This window comes from Lipotes vexillifer, unplaced genomic scaffold (genome assembly GCF_000442215.2).
Source record: "Lipotes vexillifer unplaced genomic scaffold, Lipotes_vexillifer_v1.1 scaffold714, whole genome shotgun sequence".
In the NCBI taxonomy this organism is placed as follows: Eukaryota; Metazoa; Chordata; class Mammalia; order Artiodactyla; family Lipotidae; genus Lipotes; species Lipotes vexillifer.
Genome location: NW_006794736.1, coordinates 405,940 through 433,182, shown reverse-complemented (window position 1 = coordinate 433,182; position 27,243 = coordinate 405,940).

Below are 27,243 nucleotides of genomic sequence, written 5' to 3'. Positions count from 1 at the left end.
TACAGGCATATAGGGGAGAAATACTTTAATATGTCATGCAAATAGTGGTAGGAACTGCTAAGATTCCAAAAAAGAAAGTATGATAAATAATTAAATGGTGTATACTGTAAGGAAGAAGAAAAGCTTCCATAAGGAAATGATATGTAAGCTGAGACCTGAATGATATTAAGAGACTTCCAGGCAAAAAATGAGAGGTAACATATCTGAGGCAGGCTAGATGATAACTAAGGTGAGAAAAGAACTTTAAAGTCAAAATAAATACTCTTCAATAGGTGACTGGGTAAGCTAACTGTAGTACATCTATATGATGCATTGATTAAAAAAAAATGAGCTATCAAACCACAAAAAGACATGTTTAAATCTTATATGTATATTGCTAAGTTGAAGAAGCCAGTCTGAAATATACAATATAGTTCCAATTATATGACATTCTGGAAAAGACAAAACTATAGAAACAATAAAAAATATCACCGGTTTCCAGAGGGTTTAGGGTTGGCTAACTAAATCACAGAGGATTGTTTAGGGTGGTGAACTACACTGTATGATACTATAATTGTGACTATATTACATTATGTATTTGTCAAAAACCAATGAAATTTATATTAAAAAAAAGAGTGAACCTTAGTATATGCAAATTAAAAAATATTCAGGAGTTCAATGGAAAAAACAGATATAATTAAGAATGTGAAAAAATAATCTGACTGTATTATTAATGTGTGAAATAACCTCCTTGAATGGGGAAAAAGCTGCTGACCTAAGCGACTTTGGAAAGTGGAATCTATAAAACTAAAGGCAAAAGATACTTTTCACAAACACTGTACTCCAGTTGATAAACTTATGTCTCAAGGGGATATGAATTAACAATTCAGATGCTTTTATTCATGTATACTGGAAATGAAAAATTAAGTAAATGGTTGGCAATTGTGATAGGTAAGTTTTTCACTGTTGTAGTGGAAGTGTACAGATAAGCAAGCAGAGGAGGTTGTAAAAATCAAAGTGGTGATAGATTAGAATTGGAGATATCAGTACAAACTCATTTTTAGCTTAATATAGATGCATATTGCTATTACAGAAATACGTATGGATATAAGTGTGAGCATATATCCATACACAGGTATTTCCATGCTCTGTCAGCTGACAAAGTCTAGAAGTAATGATATCTCAGTAGTAATGAGTACACCTGGCACCAGGTTTTGGTTTCTAATAGCATTCTGTAATAAATGGAACCAGAGGTTCTTGGAGAAATTGCTGGTTCTAGGACAGGGGCAATAAATAAATAAGATCAACTTGGAGCATCTTGTAATGCAAAGAAGGAAGGAAATGCACAGAAAAACAAATCAAAAGCAAAACCCCTCAATAATGGGAATATGTTAAAAGGAAACAGGAGCCAACAACAAAAAAGCTACTAATAGCCAAAGCTGGAGGAATTTGACCAAAAAAAAATAATAATAATAAAGTAGCACTGGATTAAAACCCAAAGTATAAACTAAATATCCAGAGTGTGTATTGACACAAATACATGCCATACCTACCTAAATACATTACATAAATTGATAACTGTGGGGAAAAGAGACAAAACTCCCAGTCAGAAGAATTCCAAATAATGTTTGTATATGCCCTGAAGGAAGTGGAGCACAACTCCTCACTCTATAAGTGTGGGTTGTGCGGAGTAACTTCTTTCCAAAGAGGAGAATTAAAAAAGTGAAAAAAGGAGAGTAAATTTATGGTGGAGAACCCTGACAAACACTACCTTAGCCAGGTTATCAAGGTCAAAATCAACAGTGATGAGTCTTGTTGAAAGCAGATACGCTTGATATAATGCGATCAGAAGAACATTTTCTCTCTGTGGTCTTTCTCCCCAAAACCCTAATCTCAAGTGTGATCATGAAAAAAGAAAATCAGACAAATCCCAATAGAGGCACATTTTACAAAATCTCCAACCAGTATTCCTCAGACTCTTCAAGGTTATCATCATAAATAAGGTAAGTAAATCTGAGAAACTGTCACAGCTATGAGGAGCCTAAGAAAACATGATGACTAATTTTTTTTTTTAATTTTTACTGGAGTATAATTGATTTAAATGTTATGTTGGTTTCAAGTGAACAGAAAAATTAAGCTGTTTTATATATATATATATATATATATATATATATATATATATATCCACTCTTTTTCCTTTTTTAAGATAACAAAATAATGCCATTTGTAGCAACATGGATGGACCTAGAGATTGCCATACTAAGTGAATTAAGTCAGATACAGAAAGATAAATATTAGATGATATCACTTATATGTGGAATCTAAAAAAATTGGGGGTACAAATGAACTTATTTACATGATGACTAATTTTAATGTAGTATCCTGGATGGAATCCTGCATCAGAAAAAAAGGTCATTTAGCAAAAACTAAAGAAATATTAACAAGGCATGAACTTTGGTTATTAATAATATATCAAGATTAAGCCAGTAATTATAATAAATATACCATATTAATATAAGATGTTAACATTAGTGAAAACTGGCTGTGGGGTTTATGGGAATGCTAATACTTCTCTCAGTTTTTACATAAGTGTAAAGCTGTTCTAAAAACTAGAGTTTATTTTTTAAAAACTGAAAGAAAGAAATTGGGAACATGGAAAGCTAGGTAAGGGTCACGTCACACAGGGCTTCGTAGTCCATCAAAAGGTGTTTGGAATTTCTTCTCAGTGCAATAGGAAGCAATTGGACAATTTAAATCTGGTGTGTGATACGATTCATTTATGATTTAAAATAATAATAAAATTCTAGCAGTAGTGAAGAATGGATTGTAATTGGAAGTAGGGAGGACAGGGATGTAAGGATTAAAACAGGGGCAACACAAAGGAAGTTCCTGTAATAGTACAAGATAAAGATGGTGGTAGCTGAGAAGATTTGGATGGAAGTACATAATTTGAAATGCATTTTGGATATAAAATGGAAAAACTTGGTTATAGATTGAAAGTTGGGTTGAGGTAGAATGAATAATGATATAGATTTCTAGCATTCTGGTAGGAGAAAATTTACAGAGATATATAGAACTATAGGAGAAAGTTGAGAGGAAAACATCTAGAATTTTGTTTTGGATATGTTAAGTTTACAAAGTTTTGAGTCACGTAAGTAAAGTTATCAAGCAGTCATTGAGTATGCTCAGAAGAAAGGTCAAAATAAGAAATAAAATTTCGTAGTTAGGACATTGTAGATGATAGTCACAGACATGGAAATGAATGAAGTCATCTAGAGAGACTACAAAGCAAAAAGATGGAACCAGGAAGAACTTAAGCATTTGGATAGCATAATAGGAGTTAGTAGGGAAAATAAAGAGAGATTGATAATCTGGATACATGGAAACGTGTTTCAAGAGGAGGAAATGCTCAACTCTATTATATGCTGCTGTGAGTTCCAAAAAGATGAGAACAGAAAATGCTCTTTTGGAGGCATGAATATAGTGTTCACTTTCATGTTTTAAGAGCAGCTTTCACATAATGGTTTGCACAGGAATCATGCACTGAAGATTGAATGGAAGGTGAGAGAGCTGATACAGCAGATGTTGAAATGTTTCTTTCAGAAAGCTTGAGTGTCATGTGGAAGAAGAAATAAGGCAGTAGCTGGGAGGATATATAAAATAAATGTGGAATGTTTTCAGATAGAATTACTGTTAGAGATTTGAGAATACTGTGTTCCTTGAGAAAATGAGAGGTGATGGAATCTGGAACACAGGTGAAAACTTTTGCATTTCATAAAAAGAACACTTCCATCATGGTAATGAGGTAAAAGGAAGTGAATGGAAGGAGAAGACAATGATTGATGCAGAAAAGAATACTTTAAAAAATGTTTGGTGGTGGAAGAATAGGGGATTTCCTATCTTAATTGTTTCTATTTTCTCAGTGCAGCATTAAGACATATTAATTAGCTGAAAATGAAAGCAGAGGGAGATTTTTTTTTTTTAGTATTTTGACTCAGGTATGCAATAGGTATTTTTTAGAGTCAACGTACTAGAGAAATATCAACGACCTTGCACTGCCAAGTACTCTTTTAAGGAGGTAATTGTGACATTATAGAGACAATAACATTCAGGGGGGTTGGTGAAGAACAGAGAATGCAGTTGGTTTATTGCATCTCAGGTAAAGGTTTTGACAGAAGTAGAAAAAACAAGTAGAGATGTGTGAATTAATAAAGTTCTAAATATAAGTATGGGTCATAAGATACCAGCTGGATGAAAAGGAGAGGCAGAAAAAGTGTGTTAAATACTACATAAAATGTTAAGGGGTCAATTGATTATAAATGACAGCAGATTGTATTAGTTGGGATAATTAACACTGGTTGCTACAACAAACAAACCCTCAGATTCTCATTGACAACACAACAAAATGTAATTTCTCTGGCAAGAAAGATTTGAAATGTACTAGTGAGGACTTTATTCCATCTAGCAACTAGTTGGTTTAGAGTCTCTTCATTTAGTGGTGCTATTATCTCAATACATGTCTTCCAAAGTCATTTAAGTAGAATAGGTAAGGAGTAGAAGATGCACATCCTCTCTTTACTGTCAATACTTTAACCAGAATTAACCACATGAACTGAACTGTTCTAAGAGAATTTGTTGTATGGGATATTTGACAAATGCTTTCTATGTTGCAGAGGCCAAAGGTTGCTTTCAATGCCAAAGTAAATTAGATAAGCTGGAAATATAGAAAACTATAGAATATTTGAATTCATTGTGTTGGTAATTTGAAGTGTTTGTTAACAACAAAAATGTCCCTGGGATTGTGTGGCTGAGATAGAGAGGATGAAAAGGACTTTGGAGATAAGGTTTTTAGTAACTAAGCACAGATGAAAATTTAAATGAAAAGTGTAGGTTTCAGCAATCAGATAGGGAAGGGTAGGTTATAGGTTATGATCAAACTTGAAAACAGCTGAGAATCTTAGAAAATGAAGAAATTTATGACCTAGAAGAGACACTAAGGGGATGAAAATGAAGACAATTCTCACTCCCCACCATGAGATACTTTGGGTGTGAGAGGATGCGAAGTATCCTCTGGAGCAGGGATTTGATGACACATCAGAAGAGAGTCAGATTTTAGTTAAGGCAAGATGATTGGGGAAATGTTCCAGAAAAAATATCTGAGAATACTAGGAAGCTTGTATAAACACAAGCCAGCATAGAGGTAGAATTTGGGAGGGAAGGGTGTAGTGAGATCAGCTGAAGAGATAGGGTGTGTGTAAGCCATTATTTGGCTGACGTTTCAGGGAGCAATGAATAATCAAAAGGATCTGAACTCTGTAACTGAAGTTGCAGTCTTAAATACTATAAAAAACATATGAAAGGAAGAAAACTACGTTGAAAATAAATTGTATAAGAAATAAAATATAAATTGATTCTGTGATTACTTTTTCTGTTATTTCAACTTTTTATTCCTTTTTGCTTCTCCAAATAGTCTGCACATTTTCCCAAAGAAGAGATCATATGAATTTCCTTATTTTTTTCTTAGCAATTATTGAATATTTTTGACATATTATCTATGTTCTCCTTGATAAGAATAACTTAACAAAATAGTCATAGCTTATATTTACCAGACCATCCTTGGATTAATAGACCTTTTCAATGACTAAAGTAACAATATAAAGGAAAGTCAATGTGATTATTTGAAGTCTATAATTTTCCTGAATAACTAAAGTGTTTATTCTGTTTTATGTTTCCCTCTTATCCCTCTCTCTCTTTCTCTCTCTCTCTCTCTCTCTCTCTCTCTCTCTCTCTCACATACACACTTGTTTCCTATACACAGCCTTATACAAACAAAACTTAAGGATTTGGTGTTTGTTATAGAAAAGGGGTATGTATAAACTTGATTGAAATCCTTTCCTCTTAAAATGAAATTATCTTTGATTACTCAAGTAAGGCTTTCAAACTTCAAATCACTTGATCTACAACTCTAAAAAAACATTTCTGCATTATAGCTCTCTTCTTCAAAAAGCAGGGGTAGTGGTGAAAAATAAGAAACTGTCAAAAATTGGATGGAACCCAGGACATGTTTCAGTATGCTGTTTAAGAAATGAGCTACATCAAATTGAAGATAATTATGTGACATAGATTTCTAAATATTTCTGAAAATGAAAAAAACAAAAACAAAAGCCCAAAATTATTTAATGCTCATAAACCAAGAAAATTTATGAGCAACATCTATCCAATTTTAACAGGCTCTCTATGCCCCATTTATACTCACCTCCCAATCCATCATTGTCAAGGGTACCATGTTTACTGTTATTCTTCTTCATGGAAAATAGAAGGAAACAATTTTCCATGAAATTGAGAAATATAGCTAAAGCTGTCCAACAGTAGAATGGACTGTTTATACCAATAGAGAGGTCTCCAATCCTAGAAATGGTGAAGTCCACATGACCATGTATTAGTTAGAATGTAGTGGTGAATCTTTCACAGGTTGATAGACTTAAGTGTCTTCTACTACAAAAAAATGTAAGTCAATAACTTGACTACAAATGCATGGCATTTCTGCTGTTTTGACAAGCCTCAAGTACAAGTTTAACTGAATAATGGGTGATTGACATTTTCATTGATTTGTTGTCAGCACAACTTATGTTCAGAGAGCCCTTCTTCCTGCCTGAACTTAGAAGACTCTATGTTGAAGGTTTGCTTTGAGCTTGGTTCCTCTGAAATTCATACAGCTTCAAATCAATGTCTGCCTACTTAGAGGCTCAATCAAACCCAGGACTGCCGCTGATTGCTAAAGGGAAGAAAAAGGCTCCATAAAGAGAATCTTATGTACCCCTGCCCCAGCAGCCATTCTCCTGTTTCTATGGAAACATTTACTAGACAGCAGCATGCTGTACTGTGCAAGTGAATAAGAAGGTATGTTCCATTCATCACCACATCTCCTAGAGTGCAACCACTTCTTAGAATGAAAGAATGTGGTGCATACAATTCTTTATTCTGACCGATACATTTTTCAGGAGAATGGTGAGTTCTCTTCAGAAATTCTGTAGTGTTAACTTTTTTTTTTCCCTCCCTCACAGTTGAGCATTTCCTTCAGAACAATTTATATAAGATTGGGGAAATGAGGAAGGAAAATAGGCCACATTTAAAAAGTGCCTACTGTGCACTAGACACTTTGCACACGTTTATTTTTAACATCTCCCCAGGAGGAAATGGAGATTTAGAATTTACATGGTTTGCTTCAAATGGCACAACTTTCAAAATGGAAAGCCAAGACTAACATCAGTCTAGGTCTGATTGTGAAGTCCAATGTGTTCTTTGTTCCTCAGGCAGAAATGAAGGCCTCTGGGAGGTAGGCAGGCAGATAGTGGGGAAAGGGGATAGGTCCAGGACCCAAAAAGCATGCTTTGGTCCTTTGCAGACAACGATCACTCATTCTGGGGTATAATAGAGTAATACCAAGCAAAACATATCATTTTATTAATACTAAGTGCTGTTCACTTTAGGGAAAAGAGATTTGGAAAAAGGCTAACTTAATACATGGCCTCAGCATATCATACCAAATCTATATAGTTCTATCAACATAGTTAAATATTCTGAGATAAAAAGTGGTGATTGGATAAATTCCTTATATTAGCTGCCTCTTTGAGAAATGTACAAAGTGATGTATCACACTTCATTCTTGCCATTGCTGAGGTCTTTATAGGTGTTCAATTTCTTTTCTGGGTACCACAGCCTTAGTAGCCCAATCCTGTCCTGGATTTCTGATGCCCACTGGAAGAGAGGGATCTCTGGGCTCCTCATACACTTTACCCAATTTATCTCACAGGGTCTGATCCAAGGAAGAGTCAGCATACAGTTATGGAAAATGATTAGATCATAATTACTACTACTGCTTCAGGTTTCTTTGCCTAACAAAGCAGAAAACCTGCTTCTAACACCTGCATATCTTCTTCTTCTGAACGTGTGGGTTTGTCCTCCAACTCCAACCCTGTTCCCTGCTTTTAGTAAACTTCTTATCTCTTCTTCCCATTCATCACATATTCTCATTAGCCATTTTTCTGTCTTTTCGGCTAAACTGTAAATTCCTTAAGACCAAGGACTTTGTCTCATTCATTTATATTCCCAGTATGTATCAGAGTGTATGATATGCCACATATTTTTTTAACTGTTTGTGAATTGAGTTGCACCATCCATGTTATTGGATCTTACATTGCTCACTGGGTCCTCATAAACAACTCTAATCTTTTTTCTACATGACAATTTTTGATATACATAAGACACTTAGAATGCAGCCTGTAATTAATCATTTGTTTTTCGATCCTTACATCTCCTGTTATTTCACCCATTTTTCTTATAGCATAGTTTTGAGTTTGTTCATCATTTTGATGGCCTTGTTTTCAGTGTTTCCCTAAAAGTATGGCAACTCCATAAGAAAGGTGAGGTGGGGAGGATGTGTCACAAGGCAAATTCTCATTCTCTTTGTGTTTGACTGTAGTCCTATTTATGGGTAGCTATTTCTCAAAGGCAGATGAAAAAGCTGAAAATCTTGATGAGAAGGAGTGTCCTATTTCTTTCACTTTATCTCTATTGAACTATTTTCTTATGGATTTCAAATTTCTTCCCCCTTAAGATATATTTATCTTTTGGTACCTGTGTCCTCCTTTTATGCCAATTTCCAGTTTCTCAGTTCCAACAAGAGCCTTTTATTTCAAATGCTGATATGCATGAGTTTTGTCAAGTTTAGATAATGACTATTATTTATTTACCCCTCTTCTTTTGATCAGACTGCACACAGCAAGCAAAAAGAATGCAACCTTCACTTAAGAAGTATAGCCCAAAAATTCAGTTTTGCATTAAAGGTTTTCTATACTCTTTACCTAAGGAATTTCTCTGTCCTACATTCAAATCCAAATCTCTCGCCCCTCCATATGCCCTACACTGTAGCCAGAAGTGCTTTCTCTGTCTTCCAGCATGTGCATTTATATCCATTTGATATGCTCATAATCATTCTTTCTAGAACAAATCTAAATATGCTTGATAAAACCTTATCAAAATTGTTTTCTTCATTTTGCCTATTCTCACTTTTTGGTGTTTTCAAAAGGCACCAAATTATATATATATACATATTCATTTTTTCTCACAGGGTTACAATCCAAATGTTGGGGTTGAGTCATCTCAAAGTATCTGCTTCCAGGAGCACATAGTTATTAGCAGAATTTAGCCCATAAAGAGCTGTTGAACTAGAGGTGGCCCACAGCTCTACTTGGAGCATGTGGTCCTCTCCAACATGGCAGTTTGCTTATCAAAGTGTACAAACCAAGACAGTAGAGAAAGAGTGCTAGTAAGAGTCACTATCCTTCTTAACCTAATCATGGAAGTGACAATGCATGACACTTTGACACTTTATGTTAGTTAAAAGTGAATCACTTGTTCCAGCCCCCATGGAATGGGACAATATTAAATGCCAGATAGTATCATTGGGGGACATCTTAGAAGTCAGCCTACCATGAAGGTCTTGGGTGGGATCCTATATCTGGTTAACCTAATAGTGTTAAATATATGATTGCTGAATTGAATTGATGTACTTTTTCACATTTTTCTCTTAGTGGATGATAATTTAAAGTGTGAAATTTTCAAGGTCATGTTCATTAAAAAAAAAAAAAAAGCTTACAGATAGCAAAGCCTAAAACTATAAACGTAGGAGGTCACACACTTGTTGCATATTAATTCTATCTCATGTTTGTTTCCATCAGTCTCTTTCTAACCATACTAAAATTTCTATGTCTTTCTACCCTTCTTGATCGCCAATAATTCCCATTACTGCTATAAAACAAAAGCATAAAAATGGAGTCTGTGACAAATCCTTTTTTGACCTATATGTGTTGCTGTTATCAATTCTGATTACTTTTTTACATGTTCAATTTCTATTGTTTTATTTGCCTTAATGAATGCTGCTAAAATGGTATTAAAATCAAATTAAATTGAAATTCAGTGATAATAATACAGTGTAACACTTTTCTCATTAAGGTTTCTCATACTAATATGAACTCCTGCATCTTTCAATTTACATGCAACTATGCTAACTTAAAATAAAACTTGTTACAGGTATTATACAATGTTTGGTTATTCTGTATCTGGATATCTTAAACATCATAAAATGATGTCCAAGGTGTAATGACCTACTTGGACTTTGCATGCCCAGTTGCTCATATCCACATTACTAAGCCACTTAACCTCTATTGGAAAGTTTATTTATGTTCTGTCTCAAATTCCTGGGCCAGCACTTGTACTCAAGAAGGATTCTAAGGAGTTGTATGGTTTAAGCTTAAGAGTTTATTATTACGTCTTGTAACATAGTAATTCAGACTACACTGACTGGGTATTGCTATAATCCCCAATATTTTTAGTATATTTGTTCTGTGGGCCTCTCCCATAGAGAGAACTGCTGCCTTACACTCTGCCATTTTTTCTTCTAACCTGTAAGCTAAACTCTCTCAATGGCTGGTTTTCTTCCACTGAATCTCAGTTTCCCTGTGTCTAGGTTCCCAACATCAATTTCTCTCTCACTTTTAAATGTTCTTTTTACTGGATAAGTACCAAATTTTCTTGGCTAGACTGTTACCTCAAATATAGCAATACATTTGTATTTTTGATGATTTATTGATTTGTAACTTGGGAAGTTCATATTTCACTTTCAATTATTTTAGCATGTACTCCTTTTCCTCAAAGCAGTAGAACATTTTGCTTTTAATTTCAAGTCTCTGATTTTAGGATGTGCCTTAATTCCAAATCCTGCACTTTCTTTTCAGCCTCTGCCTGTTCAAACTTCACCCAGTGGCCAACAATGAAAGCCTGGTCTCTAAGGCTCAGCCCTTTGTCCTGAGACAATGAAAACGAAGCCTGGCATTATACTGAGACATTTCCTTCCACTGGTTAGTGGAGTCAAGTAATATTTTACATACTGGAGCCCAGTTACAGACTGTCTGGAATGGATAAAGCCCTTGGACAGTATATTTATTACTTACAGATTGTGCTTTGTTTCATATCATAGATAAATCAAATAATAGTTATTAATTGAGATTTGTTTTATTTTTATATTACTCAAAGTCTTCATACAAGTACTTGGTTGCTGACATTGATTCAGTGACCTGAGGGAAACAGAGCTGAAGTCTGAGAGTTTCTTGGACTTTTTTTCTATTGTATCAAGATGGTCGTTCCTGCTTTACTCATCACAGAAAGAAGAAAAGACTAGATTACAAAAGTGTTTATATCCGTTCTTCTATTTCTTCTTTATTAAGAGAACTCTGAGTTTGTTGGGGGCAGCAATGTGCCCAATTTAAAATAAACAGATAAACAAAGAATTAAAAACAAACAAAAAACAATCCTATATTTCCTACACTCTCTTGCAGCTGGATTTTGTGTTGTAACAAAATTTTACATATGAGATACATACAGAAGTCACAAAGTAGGTTTTTTGGGAAAAAATTTTAGAATGAATGCTGATTCAGTTAACACATACCCTTTTGTTATTTTCCTTTCCTCTTCCTCTTTCTTTCTGACAGAAGCATTGGTATAAAATTTGAATTGCAGCCAGAGCTCATATTCAGCTGCCATATCCTAGTTCAGCTGTGCTGGTTGTTTATGCCCAGAAACCATTTTGGCTGGCCAGGTATCTATTCTTCTTAGTTCTATGGCCATGCCATACTGGTAGTTGTGAATATTGAATACCATGTATGTTTTTGCCACATCTCTTGAATAGTCATCAAAAGAAGTCTCATGAGAATTGCAATCATCTCAGCACTTATACACTTGAGCCAATATACAAGTTCTGTGCTATTTACTTACCAAATATTTTGTTATCTAAGATGACAACACTTTTACCTTGTTTAAGTCTATGATGTCTGCAGTTTCTATTATAAGCTGAATATAAATGTTGACTAATAGTTACTTAAACATTGACTTACAGCCTCTTCACAGAATTCCCTTTGAGTATACACAAAATCTGTTTAATATACATATTACCTGGAGTGCTTTCATTCTAAATACCTTCAGAGTTTAGAATCCGACCCCGAATCTGAGCCAGCTGTATAACCTTAATCCCAATGTCAGATTCTTTTTTATATATATTTTACTGAAGCATAGTTGATTTACAATGTTGTGTTAACTTCTGCTGTACAGAAAAGTGACTCCGTTGTATATATATATATATATATATATATATATATATTCTTTTTCATATTATTTTCCACTATGGCTTATCACAGGATATTGAATACAGTTCCCTGTGCTATACAGTGGGACATTATGGTTTATCCATCCTATATATACTAATTTGTATCTGTTAATCCCAACCTCCCAATCTTTCCCTCCCCTACCCCTCTCTCCCTTGGCAACTGCAAGTCTGTTCTCTGTGAGTCTGTTTCTGTTTTGTAGATATATTCATTTTTGTCATATTTTATATTCCATATATAAATGATATCATATGGTATTTGTCTTTCTCTTTCTGACTTACCTTGCTTAGTATGATAATCTCTAGGTCTATCCATGTTGTTGCAAATGGCATTATTTCATTCTTTTTTATGACTGAGTAGTATTCCATTGTGTATATACACCACATCTTCTTTATCCATTCATCTTTTGATGGACATTTAGGTTGTTTCCATGTCTTGGCTATTGTAAATAGTGTTGCTATGAATATAGGGGTGCATGTATTTTTTTGAATTGTAGTTTTGTCTGTGTATGTGCCCGGGAGTGGGGTTGCTGGATCAGATGGTAACTCTATTTTTAGTTTTTTGTGGAACCTCCATACTATTTTCTATAGTGGCTGCACCAATTTACAATCCCACTAACAGTGTAGGAGGGTTTCCTTTTCTCCACACCCTCTCCAACATTTGTTATTTGTAGAATTGTTAATGATGGACATTCTGAGTGTTGTGAGGTGTCAAATTTTTGATGTCTGCATTTTACCTAAATCACTTCCAGACAGTAAGTTCTTTCTTCAACTTAAATATTTGATTTTGCTGTTTTTCTGAAGTCAAAATGTTTTCCTTCTCTGGAGCTCCTGCCAGTACATGTTTAGATACTTTGGGTGCTGAATGTAAATTATACTGTAGTCAGTAGTTTGTTAACTGAACACCTGGCTTATGTAATTTTCAGGTTTGGTCCATAGTTAGCAGACCTAGAGGCTGAAAAGCATGGCTTTCCATTCATAGATAATGCTTTTTCAAATATTTTGTTTCTATCCTGGTGTTATCACAATTATTCTCTTTTGCATAGCCCTGATGTAGGTTGGGTAGTTTGTATTATTTATTTTATTTAAAGGAGGAGGAAATAGAAACCTAGATGGCTTGTAGAAATCCTGTCAAATATAACACTATTAACCAATGGCAGAGCTAGATTAAAATTGTGGAAACCATCTAATAAACTAACATATGTTTACATTGATGCATTTTGCACAGTAGGAAGAATAATAGCTATAAGACTATAAGTAATTGGATAAATTTATTTAATAGGAACTCTAAGACATGTAGGATATCTATCTTTTAATTTCTTACTATTCTAAAATAAGTAGATGAAATAAGACATACTGGTTTTTGTTCTGACTCAAAGAAGATATATTTTCAGTTTGTAAGGTAGATATTTGACAAATTATTAATAATAATTTCTTGCACATAAAAGTAGTTTTCATATACTTAAGTATATAGTTAAGTATATAGTTAATATTATTTATTTTATACAAGACACCCTTTTGTGGTGTAGCCATGATGCTAAAAATGGAACATATAGCAATTCATCATCTCCAAATTGGAAGATTTTTGCTATCCCATCCACCAGGGGTCCTATGCCAGAAACCTAGGGGTTAAATTCTGTTTCTTCTTTCTCTTTACACATTCCTATTAAGAGTAGTCACCAGATCCAGTGGTTTCTATTAAATATTGCTCCTGATAACTTTTTCACTATGTTCCTACTTCTTTCACTATATTCTGATCTTCATCACATGGGCCCACTAGAAAATATCCCCTAAATTTTTTTCTGCCTTGATTTTTTTCCTCTTTCATTCTGTCCTTCACTGAACTGTATGAGTTAATTTAACTAAACACAAATCAAATCTCTTTCTCCAAAACTTAAAGTACTTGAATGGGATATTTCACTACTAAATAGAGTCTGTGCACACTTTCCATTATCTAAAAAAATGTCTTCTTCAACTCTCTATCTGTTTTTCCAAAGCTTCTTTCTATCTTTGAGTTTTAACCTGAGCCACATCTAAATACATATTACTTTCCAAAGACGACATACTGCCTTTTTTTTTTTTCTTTTATTATTTTATCTCATATTCCTTGGGCTCCTCTTCCTCCTTTTAACTGTGTGCTCTTTTAATGTGGCTTCATCCACTAGGAAGGCCATTCCATGTCTATTTGTGTTAAAAGATGTCTTTCTCCAAAACTCTGCTCAGCTGTTGCTTTTATTGACAAGATTTTTCTGACTTAGGAAAAATAAACACTCTTCGCTTTGTCCAATTCATGTGTCTTATGCATACTTTATGATATGTGTCACTGTGGATTGTATATTGATGTTACATTTTAATCTAGTCCCCTTCTTCCTCCTGCTGTTTGAACTAACTCTACCAAACCAGTACTTACTTAATTAATGTCTGATGCATGGCTAGCATTCTCCCAACAGCTAGTAAACATATAGAATGACACAAAGATGAAAGGAAAGAACTAAGTGGAGAAAAAATTTGCAAAGCCTCTTTTAACAGGGAATATTTCAAACAAAGCAGCTTACCAAAACTGCAGATCAAGTCTATGTAAGTACAGCTACAGTTAAACTTTTATCTACCCAAGAAATTATTCTATTTATCACAAACTTCTTTATTTTGGGTGGGTAATATAGTTGAAAATTGATAAGCTCCACAATGATTTTAATACATTTCTGGACAACATAGTATCTTGTTTTTTTTTTTTTTCAATTTTGTGATCAAAGATATTTTGTTAAGTAAAAATAAAATAAAATAAAATTTAAAAAAAATCAAGGTTCAGAATAGGAACTATAGTGTACTATTATTTATATAAAGAGAAACAAAATATGTGTCTGCATATGTGTGCATGTGTTAATTTCTATATTAAAAAATAGCTCAGAACAGTTGTTACCTTTGAGAAGAATACTATGTGGCCAAGGCCAGGAATGGAAGGAAGATTTAATTTTCACAGTGTACTTTTCTAATTTGTTAGTTTTATTCCATATAAATATGTGCATAATTAAACATTTAGTAGTTGTGATATATTCAGTCAAATTATGGTGAAAATAGAAAAAAAAAAGAATCAAATGAATAGATAAGTTTTCAGATTAGTTTTTGAGCAGAATCACCCAAAGATTTACATCCATTACCAAGAATTTTAGATGCCTTCAGGTTTAGTTTTTAACAGGACCACTGGACCTCCTAAACAGACCAAATATATCTGTTTTGCTGACTTTTCCCTCTGTAAATTAATTAAATTCACTCATTTGACAAATTGTTCTATCATCACATACATAGAATTCAAGCTTTCATCTCTAGGAATAATAAAGCAAAGCCACTGGTTCATTTAATCTGTAGAGACATCTTTCATGGATAAGTCACACAAGCTTAAATGATTTTTTTTTTCTCCATGACATTCATTACCTAAGCTCCTGCTTTTCTCAAGTTCTTGTTCCAGTTGGTGAAATTAAACCAAATAAGATAGTAGGAAATGTCAAAAAGAAGCAAGATTATCCTGCCAAAGATGGAAAAAAATGCTTTGTGTTAACTCTTTTATCAGTGGCAGATTTTTCCCAGCAGAGGTGTATTTCATCATGAACTCAAAAGTTAACTTTTCTCTTTCTGACTTAGTTCACTCTGTGTGACAGGCTCTAGGTCCATCCACCTCACTACAAATAACTCAGTTTCGTTTCTTTTTATGGCTGAATAATATTCCATTGTATATATGTGCCACATCTTATTTATCCATTCATCTGTCAATAGACACTTAGGTTGCTTCCATGTTCTGGCTATTGTGAATAAAGCTGCAATGAATATTGTGGTACATGACTCTTTTTGAATTATGGTTTCTCAGGGTATGCTAACAAACACATATATATGGAATCTAAAAAAAATAAAAAGGTTCTGACGAACCTAGGGGCAGGACAGGAATAAAGACACAGATGTAGAGAATGGACTTGAGGACAAAGGGATGGGGAAGGGTAAGCTGGTACGAAGTGAGAGAGTGGCATGGACATATATACACTACCAAATGTAAATAGATTGCTAGTGGGAAGCAGCCACATAGCACCAAGAGATCAGCTCGGTGTTTTGTGACCGCATAGAGGGGTGGGATAGGGATGGTGGGAGGGAGACACAAGAGAGAGTAGATATGGGGATATATGTATATGTATAGCTGATTAACCTTGTTATAGAGCAAGAACTAGCATATCATTGTAAAGCAATTATACTCCAATAAGATGTTAAAAAAGAAAGAAAATAAATAGTGATAGTACTACATGTATATCCTAAAGAATAAAATAAATAGTCATTAAAAAAAGTTAACTTTTGAGATAATTTATAAAGCAGAGGTAGGTCATAGCTATCCAAAGTAAATCCATTGAGAAACATTGACAAATCAAACATTTCCTACCCTTTCATCACATTGTGGTGCTTAAATGGGAATATATTCTTCTCAAGAGGACACTATCAGACTGAACTGCTGGTCTTTTGAATGGAGTTATAGCTTTGCTGGTGTGAACTCATTCTCCACAATGGTTTGCTATCAGCTATGAATCTCCATTCACTTCAGGGAAGCCGTAGTTCTTGAAGAACTAGGCACTGCACATGAATGGATTGCTATTGACAGCAAATCTTTAGCAATAGGAGTAAAAGAAAGAAAGAAAACTCTCCTAGTCATAATACCTGCAGCTTAACCCAAGTATGACATTGCAATCAGTATACAAGGCTGAGTGGTTGTGCTCCTTACCACTCCCTTCCAGAAAGAATAAAGTCAATGATACTTCTTGGGTGAAACTTTCTTTTATTCCTCACATTTCTCCTTGGGTATAGGCTTCCCCCATGAATCTGGCTATAAACTAATTCCTTATGTCTCAGAGCAGCTCCAAATCCCAGATACAACATGATTTCTAACTCTTAGCAAAGCCTGACCTCTAATTACCAACTAAACATAAAACATGGTCACAAGCTAGTTGGTAATGCCCTCTTGAAACCAAGCAGAACCCTATGCCTAAATAAAAAGCCTCCTCCGTGTTCCCTGCCTCTTGTTTGTAGAAAAGCTGAAATTTCCCATGCCTCCCTAAGTCACAAAAGAGCAAGTTCAATTAGTTAATGACTAGGACAATAGAGTCACAGACTCAATGTTTGATGCACATTCCTGAGTCATTTCACAGACACTATAACTGCATCAGAGGAAAAAAAGCTAACTGCATGATGACCAGACTGCAGCCATGACATAAGCTGCTCCAACATGAGCAATAATGAATCTATGGCTAGCACAATTCCAAGAACTGGCCTTAAGAAAATAGGATTAACACTATTGTTCATAGTAATCTATATCTTTGCAGGCATCAAAATAACCATAGCTTTCTCTGCCCATGGGTGTAATCAGGCAACTAAAATAATCAACATAGAGATGCTACAGACCTATGATGGCATCTTCCACTCTAAAAATACGGTGCCCTATGTTAGCTTGAAGAATTTACAGAAGACAAATAGTGACCTATAATCCCATAGACATGGAATGATTTTCTGACAAGTGGGGATTTGTAAGCAGCTTTTGGCAGAAAGACCTCTTTGCAGGAAGAGCTCTTTTCTAAAATTATTTATTTATTTATTTATTTAATTTATTTATTTTTGGCTGTGGTGGGTCTTCATTGATGCGCGCAGGTTTTCTCTAGTTGTGGCGAACTGGGGCTACTCTTCATTGCGGTGCACGTATTTCTCATTGCGGTGGCTTCTCTTGTTGCAGAGCATGGGTTCTAGGCACATGGGCTTCCGTAGTTGTGGCTCACGGGCTCTAGAATGCAGGCTCAGTAGTTGTGGCGCAAGGGCTTCGTTGCTCTGTGGCATGTGGGAACTTCCCGGACCAGGGCTCGAACCTGTGTCCCCTGCATTGGCAGGCAGACTCTCAACTACTGCACCACCAAGAGCTCTCTGCAGGAGGCCCCTTTTGTCTTGTCACTTTAGCAAAGCAATATTGTAATTAATCTTAAACCAGGCATCACCATGCTCTACTCATTGCTGGCCCAGGCACACCTTTCAAATCTTTTGATCACACAATACCTTGCCTAACCTGTTAGTTCTTTCCATAGATCTAAGAAGTAGAAATGAATAATAAGTAATTAACAGAAGACCAAATCTCTTCCCTAGCTTTCCCTTCAGTAATCTCGTGAATAAACGGTGTGAACGAGATAGCATCTAAAGAAAGATCACGAGGAGTCGGCAAGACTGCACACAAGCCTGCACACAGTGGGAGCTGTCGATGAGTCTGACTCCCTATCTCAATGATTAACTGAGATTACTTCCCTTTTTCCCTTTAAAAACTTTCATGGCTGAGCAGAATCTTTGGTCGGTTTGGGGACATAAGTCTGCCTTCTCACCAGATTGCTGGTTTTCCAATTAAAAGCAATTTTTTCCCATTTCTACCAATACTTGCTTCTCAAGTATTGTTTTCTCAAGTGGCGAGCAGGCAGACCTGAGTTTGGCAACATGCTCACATATTTGAAAACTGTGGTCAAATAGTGAATGTTTAGGAATCCCTCCAGCACTACTCATTCACATTCACAGAAAAGACCCTAAAAGACCAGAACCATGTTACAAAGCAGATATTGAGAAATAACTTCAGATGCATTATTTTAGAATATTCAGAAGAATATATCCTGTTATTTGTGAAATAAGATATGATTTATAGTATCTAGGAACACCTACCCAGTTTAAAACACTTTTACATTCACTTCCTCCTTGAATTTTCACAGCAACCTCAGTGACAAGTCAGGTTTTCCAAAAGCAACTCTGAAGCAGACATTAATAGACAGAAGTTAATACAATAAACACATCTCAGAGGAGAGGAGGCAGCAAGATTGGGAAAAAGAGAAGCCCAGCTGCATAGAGGCCCAAACAACCCCTTAGACCAACCCCACAGTAGCTCTGAAGCTACAATGTCCCGTCAGAGTTATCTCATACTGTCCTGAAATGGCCAGGCCTTTTTCCATCCATTACTCATGTGAACTGTCCCAAGAAGGACCTGGCCTTAGGTAAGTTGCAGCTGAGGCAAACTTTGAAGAGGTGGCCAGCTGAAGGCTGTTTACAGATACCACTATCATCACCCAGGGCAACAAGTCTTTCTTTGAAGGAGAATCTGGACAGCATGTTTCTATGTTCATTATAACCTCCTTTTTAAAATAGAAGAGAGATTAAAAGAAGTTAATGTGTGTAAGATCTCTTTGCAAGTGTTAGATCCAGAAATCACAAAAGGGCTTGTGGATTCTAAGTTCACAGCTCTTGACAGTAGTCCAAGTTTCCTTTTCAGAACTTAAAAAATTAGGAACTTTTTAATAGCATCCTATTTAAAAGCACTTGTAACATCCTCCTTAAAAACCACCTTCCCTTCTTTCTATCTCAGCATTTCTCAAAATAGTCACCATATTGACTTTTTTCCTTGTCTCAGAATAATCAGCTTCACTTCTGTTTGAAAAATCCATTACCTGAACATTTCATTTACCCTATCTCTTCCTCAGTATATCTGAAAACTTGTGCCATCCATTATTCTTTCCATCTGATCTTCCATTTCCCCCTCATGGCTTACTTTTCTCATCATATTTAACATATATTCAAGGTTTCCTGCTTCTGAGAGAGAACTTCCTCTATGGCGTTCCTCAACCAACTGCCTCTACTTGCATCTACTTGAGGCCAATTTCTAGAATCTTTGAAATTTAGCTTTATCCCCATTGTCTATATTCAAACTGTTTCTCACAGTGCACTGATGATATAGAAATTTGCAAATGAAATTCTCTTTTTTTTCCCCTTTTGTCTTCTTTCTGAAAAATCAATCTTTTTTCCCTTGCTTTTCACATCTTTGCATCTTTCATTGACCCTCACACCTTCTCCTCAATTCTCTGGCCACTTTTCTGAAGATTGAAATTCCCCACACTTCTCTTCTGGTCTCCTACTTCTTACCAGTGTTGCTCTAGTGGCGAGTACATTTTCATCTACATCTCAAGATATGATTACATTTTGTAGTTCATGACAGGGATTTACAGCTCTATTGTTATACATATGGAGTTAATTTTCAAACGATAGTGAAGTAATCTTACTATGCATTGAAAACAACAATGCACTTTAATTGTTTAATGTCTTTAAATTCATTGAGTCCTTTCCCAATATTTTATTTTCCACCTATAATCCTTATTGTTCTTTAAAACACTGCAAAATCTCAAATCACTTGTTTTATTCACATATTTGAATTTAGTGTGTATGTAATGATCTTATAAGTTCCTTGAAAAACTCATCACCTTGTAACCACCAGTGTATAGGATATAGAAGGCATTAAAAATGTTTGTTCAATGATCTAGATAAACAAAATATCATTGATTAAGGGGCTATGTGGAAATGTTCCTTGACTGACATGAAATTAAGAATTCAACAAATATTTCTAGAGTGCCTATTATGTGCCAGGCACTGAGCAAGTTGTAGAGGACACAGAAAAGCAAGGAGATTTCTGTACCTCAGGAATACATGAATAGTGTGAAGATAGACATAAACAATATATTATAATGGGGTTCTATGGTAGAACACTAAAGAGACATATCTTATATGCCAAATTGTGTAATCATCAAAACTGCTAATTGTTCAAAGGATAAAGTGTATTATATTTCTATTCTCCCATTGTGGTTTAATTTTTATTTTATGCCCTCAGTAATTTTTATTTTATGCCCTCAGTTTTATTCAAGATATTTCTCTGTATATGTAATATAGAGCACACATACAAACACATACATACACAACATATACACACATATACCCATTTAAGATATATGTTGTTCATAAAAATAATTGGGTGGTGTTCAAACATGTATTGTACAATACAAATAAACAGGTCAAATAATTCATTGATTATAAGCACAGAGAATTTTTGTAGTAAACTTTTCTGGCAGCATTTTCTGCATACTACTGAATATTTAAAAATAGTATCAAGACTGGTTTATTAAATGAATAAAATTATTGAATGAATATTTTTTTTAAATGAAAATGCTCAACAAGCAAATTCTCAAAATCGTTGAGAAGCATAAAATTATTAATTATAACAATATATTATATACACCATTGATCTAAAACAAATAGACTGCTAGTTATTTCTTCAGCAAAAATGGGATTTTTGGGGATCAGCAAAGAATTGCATTTGGAGTCTGCAACCATGATGAGCCACGTGCAAGTCCCCAGAAAAATAGAGAGAAGAACTCTTCTGTGACGGAAAAGGAATTTGAGAGGATGATAGTATACAGAGTCTGTGACTTTTCATTGGCTGAGTCCTGACAGTCTCTGGCAGAGCTCTTACCAGGAATGAAAAGAAAGTCTCTCCTCTTCCTGTTGGGCTCTGCTATCACCTTAGGACATGAGAGCTCCCCTTTCTGGTCTCCCAAATTTATTTAAATGAGATTTCTATTATTTTTTTTACAACACATGCACACACACACACAATGGTTATTTTCATGATTATTTCTAGCTCAGTTTGCTATCTATGTAAAAATTAAAATATGTGTTTATTTTGTCAGTGAAAAAATGTTGCCTGCCATGTTGGTAAATAAAGGATGTTGCAGCCATCAAGCCATCACATTACAGCCACCTCCCAATGGTGAGCCCTGGGTAAACTCAGGATGGAAATGGGATGCCTGCCATCCAGCAGTCAGTCACTGCAGCCATCCTTCAGCAGTGCACCCTGAGGAGACTTAGGATGAAAAAGCATAAGATACTAGACCCAGATAGCTGAGGTGCATATCGAAGGAATGAGTTCAGTGAGCCCAGATTCTTGCATCTTCCCATATACATAAAAATGTGTTAAGTTTTTTAACTTGAGTTGTCTGGTTTTCTTTAATTAACAGTAATCTTTTAAAGTTCCAACTATTTGGTGTTTGTTGCAAAAACTCCTACATATCCTGGCTCCTCCCTTACCTCCTTGGAGCAGTCTCTCAGTGCTATCTGAGAGACTGCATCATGGGCTTAAGTTCTCAGTTTTTGTCCACCAAATAAAACATCATTCTCATCTTTTAGGTTGTGCTTTTTCTTTTCAGTTGACAATTTCCTCCAGTGGTGAAATACAAATAACAATATCCTATTTTTAAACACTGTATCTCAACTAAGGGACAGAGCTACACAGTGGAAGAACAAGTTCCACTAGAACTCAGGTGGTCAGAAACGAAAGATGGAAGCCGTTATGACAGAAAGGTATTCAGAAACATATCTTGTATTTAGGAACATATCTTATGTGGCAGCACTGTGCTAGAACTGACATGCATGAGAAACAATAGTAAAGTAATGGGAGCAATAGTATATAAGAAGTGAACACTGCTCTTAATAAATTTACAATACATTGGAAATACAAGACTAACAGCAAACAAATAAGCAGCCTTCAATTGTATTTAGTGTTTTTTGAGTGTTCACTGCAGTGCTTCTCAAACTTTTTCACCAAATTACCAATGATGACAAAAAAAGATAGCACATAACCTCAGGGTGGTACATATGTGTTGTGTTAGGGACAGAAAAGAGAGAAGGAAAGAGAAGGAGAAAATGGGAGAGAAAGGGAACAGAAAAATTAATTTTTTTTTTTTTTTTTTGAGCAACATAGCTAAAAGAGTGCCAGGAGACACAGGTTGAAAAGAATGGATGTTAGCTTTATATCCTGTTCACACTTCCTATGTTATACCTCCTAAACCCTCTGATCCACCAAGCACCAGTATTTAGAAATGAATTTATTAAATAAGAATACCCTGCTTGATGACCTTCAGCATTAGCAAAGAAATAGGAATAAACACTGAGGAAAGGGGGGGTATGAAGATAAGTTTTATACTTTGCAACCATATTGGGATGGAAGGAAATCCCTCAGAGAAGAGATCGAAGGTAGATGTTAGAGAATAAAATAAAATAGCTTAAAACTCTATCTTTATGCCCAAGAAATGCGGTTGAGAAGTACATCAAAGTAAGGTTGTTGGAGAATATTAATCACAAAAACCACCTCACCTTAAGTGGTAGCATCTGTAGTTTGAGAGAGGGTCAACAAAGAAAAGAGAAACAATGAGGGAGAATGGAGGAGATTAGTGGAGTCTCTTTATTTCGATCATATTGTTTCAGGTCTTCTGTGATGATTCATTATAACACCCTAAGTATAGTCACCTCCACTACATTAAGTTTTCGTGGATCAAATGCAGATCTTGAAGTAATTCTCCCAATTCTTCAAAATATACATCTGTAGTTGTCAAATTGGCTTTAGAATTATTTGAGAGCTTTTAAAAATACAGACATTTGGGGCCAAACCCACAGACTTAGTTCACTAGTTATGGGATAAGACCTGAGAATATGTATTTCTAACATATTCTCATGTGATACTGATGCTACTGCTCTTGGAACATCACTTGAAGGACAACTGCTACAGAGTCACTGTTGCCACTATAAAATAGACATATACCACTTCTGGGTGCAACTGAAAGTTACATTTCCAAAGAAGACTCTATTTGTCCAACTGCGCAAACCAGTCTACATTTTATTTTATTTTTTTATATATTTTTTTTTATTTTTTATTTTTTTTTAATTTTTTTCGGTATGCGGGCCTCTCACTCTTGTGGCCTCTCCCGTTGCGGAGCACAGGCTCCGGACGCGCAGGCTCAGCGGCCATGGCTCACGGGCCCAGCTGCTCCGCGGCATGTGGGATCTTCCCAGACCGGGGTACGAACCCGTGTCCCCTGCATCGGCAGGCGGACTCTCAACCACTGCGCCACGAGGGAAGCCCCAGTCTACATTTTAGAATGCAAACTCACAGCACACAAATCTCTTAGGTAGAATACTTTAGAAGTTAAAAATTATTCAATCCTGGACCATTGTCTTCACAAATAAGAAATAAATTGATTCCAATAACCAGTTGCAATTACCTGTCTTTGCTTGTCCTCATACCCTAGACCCAAATGAGAAAGTAATGAGGCCAAGATGGAGATCTCTTTTAAAGAAATCAACCAAATCAACTCTGAAAGTATAAGACTGAATTCTATTTATGTTACAGAAACATTCCCAAAATAGAAGGGCAAAGGTCATAAAGAATACCAATACTTGCCTTGAGCTGCACTTTCTCTATGACACAAAATGTGCTATATTTCCTGTTAGTGTCTCAATATTATCTCCCCTTGCTTTTGCCATCTTCTCAGTATTGCAGAAGCTAGCAACCTGGAAAACATTTCCCACACTCCCTTTCTCTGCAGGGCACTGGTTTTTATTGTACCAGTGACAGGCTCTTGCATAAGCCTTGAAAGAAGGTAATTCATTACTGCTCCTACAGTGGCAGCCAGGTGTCTGGCCCACTGAGAATAGGCATGGGGGCATTGGTGGAAGGCAGGTGTGTGAACTTTGATGGAGGGAAGCTTCAAGATTTTACCAGTGATTTCCTATTTTCACTCAATTTGATGCCTCAGGCAGGTAAGATCACTGCTGGGTGTTCTATGCAGGTCCAGTATTTCCTTAACTCATCCATACATTTTAGTGTATCTACCATTTATTGATCTTCCAGATTTTTTGTCATACATTTGACTGTAGAGTCTATTGCAAATAATATATTAATGGAGTCTCCTTACTTATATATTAATATCAATAAAAGGCAGCTATATACACATAAAATAGTATCAAATAAGTTTGATTTTACTAATGTTTAAAGCTCATTGTGATCCTGGTGACATAAATAATAAATTATTACTATTCATTTGTTTTCAAGTCTTTTGGTGACAAATAACTTGTACTTGACTAGGACTCTTTCTAATTTGTAACTATGTTTCCAATTTAAAAATTTCTTTCCACCAAACTCAGCTTAATTCATCTACGTACTTGTAGATGAATGAACTAGAGATAAAACTTGGGGACGTTTCCTGTCCTAGAATCCTGAGTCACACTTACTGTTGATGTTCCTTCACTTCCCAACATTAACAGTGCCAGTCTTTTTCACTGCAGAATCATTATTTGATCCTTGAGAGAAGGTGGTGGTTAGTCCTTTGTTATGGATCTCACAGTTGCAGAATGTATATTTCCAAAAAAGTTTTGCTTTAAAATACATCTAATAACTTATCTAAGCCCTTTCAAAATCTGTGTTGAGTATAAGCATGTACAATTTTTTGAGATTTACAATCCTGATTGGTATTTTTTATTGCCCAAAATTACATCTATCTTAGACCCTTGAAATACTTTCTAAATCTAACATCATGGATAGAATAAGATAGTACATATTCTGAGATTAAAATTCATAGATTCCTTATCTCAAACTCAAGAGCTAGATCTTAAACTTTGTTGTGTTAGGGTCTCAATTTCTTGGGTTATATAACTCTTGTAAAACCACAATGCCTAGACTAAAACTTTGGCTTGACAGACATTTCCTGAAGCCAGTCATTCATTAAAATTTATACAAATGACAAAGTTCCAACTCTGGTTTATCCAGACTTATTCTAGCCAGCACAAATAGCATGGGCACAGACTGCTCTGGAGAAGAGATTTTGAGACAAGATTCTATCCCCAAGTGTTTCAGTAATGAGCTGTATTTCCTGGGCAATGTGATTAACTGCAGCTTCCTTTGGTTTCAGTGTTCTGTTAGGCAAAACAAAACAGCTCTTTAACAATAGATGGAAAGTTCCAATACAATTATAGCATTTTACAACACCTATAATGATTTCATAATATTCACTTGGTATGGCGTCATTTACTTTTAGAATCAGTTTTAAAGAAAAGTCTTGAATGTGATTCTATTTCACTGGAACAAACTTGTGCTGTTATGTACTTATTCTATTTTATAGTTACAAGTAAGACTGATATTCAATCAAGGATACTTAGTTGTAAGCAAAAACCATACTCTTACATGGCAATTAGTTCACAGTGGTCCCTCTATAATGATAACCTAGGCTAGTGATTAATCACTTTCAAATAAATACTGCCTCTATTTAGAGTATATATAACTGGCTTTCACAAAAGCTGTGCAATTCAAGATACTGACTTACATTTACCATGACAGTTGGATTTGGATTAATTGTCACATTTCACCAGATCTGCGTTGGAAGTAGCTGCAGAATCTCCTAAAATATTTGTGTACACCTAGGACCAATACAAAAAGTAAGCTATCACCCACGCACTCTACAATTAACACTTGACACCCTGCATTAGACAACAGAGAAACACTGTCACTCAACCCAGGACTAACTTTCTTCTTTAGGGTGACCTTTTCCTTTAAGACAAGTTCCTTGATGGTTCCTGACATTTGGAACAAAATTTTTTAAAAATAATAAAATAAAATCTAAAAAGGTCAAAAGTTTTCTAAAGTCATGTTGTGTAAAATGTTTATATCTTGCTAAGCAACAGCTGAAGGAGCTCTAGGTACTGTAAAATGCAAACACTCCTTTGCATTAATGCAACACTAAGCTGGTTCCAGCTTAAAAGTCAGGAACGCAAAGAGATTTTGTTCCCATAGCAGCAACCATATTTTTCATTCTCTGTAGATGATTTGTGAGATTAGTAACCTGCCAGCTAAAAATAAACTCAAGTATCCAAAGGATTGTGAAAGGAGGACTGATATTGTTGTGAAAATCTAAGCCCTAAGCATCACCTATATGAAGCAAGGAATCATTTTAGTTCAATTAAACTAAAGGAGATGAATAAATTCGAGGGATCCACGATACAACACTGTACCCACAGTTAGTGATATTGTATTGTACACTTGAAAATTTTGTTAAGAGGGTAGATCTCATGTTAAGTGTTCTTACCACAATTAAAAATATATATATAAAACAGAAGAATTTTCTGTTTGAGCATCTGTCACTCAGTATTTACCAATCCCAAATACAACAGGAGGAAATTTTTTTTCTCCTGAGTATATAGTGGGGATCATTCTCCATAAAACTAATATAATTCCTATCTTCAATACAAAATCACAAAAAAGGGATTTATTTATTTATCAACTAGTCTAAGTAAATAATAACACATTTGATTTACATTCCCTTCCCATCTGGTAAGCCAATCGGTTCAGC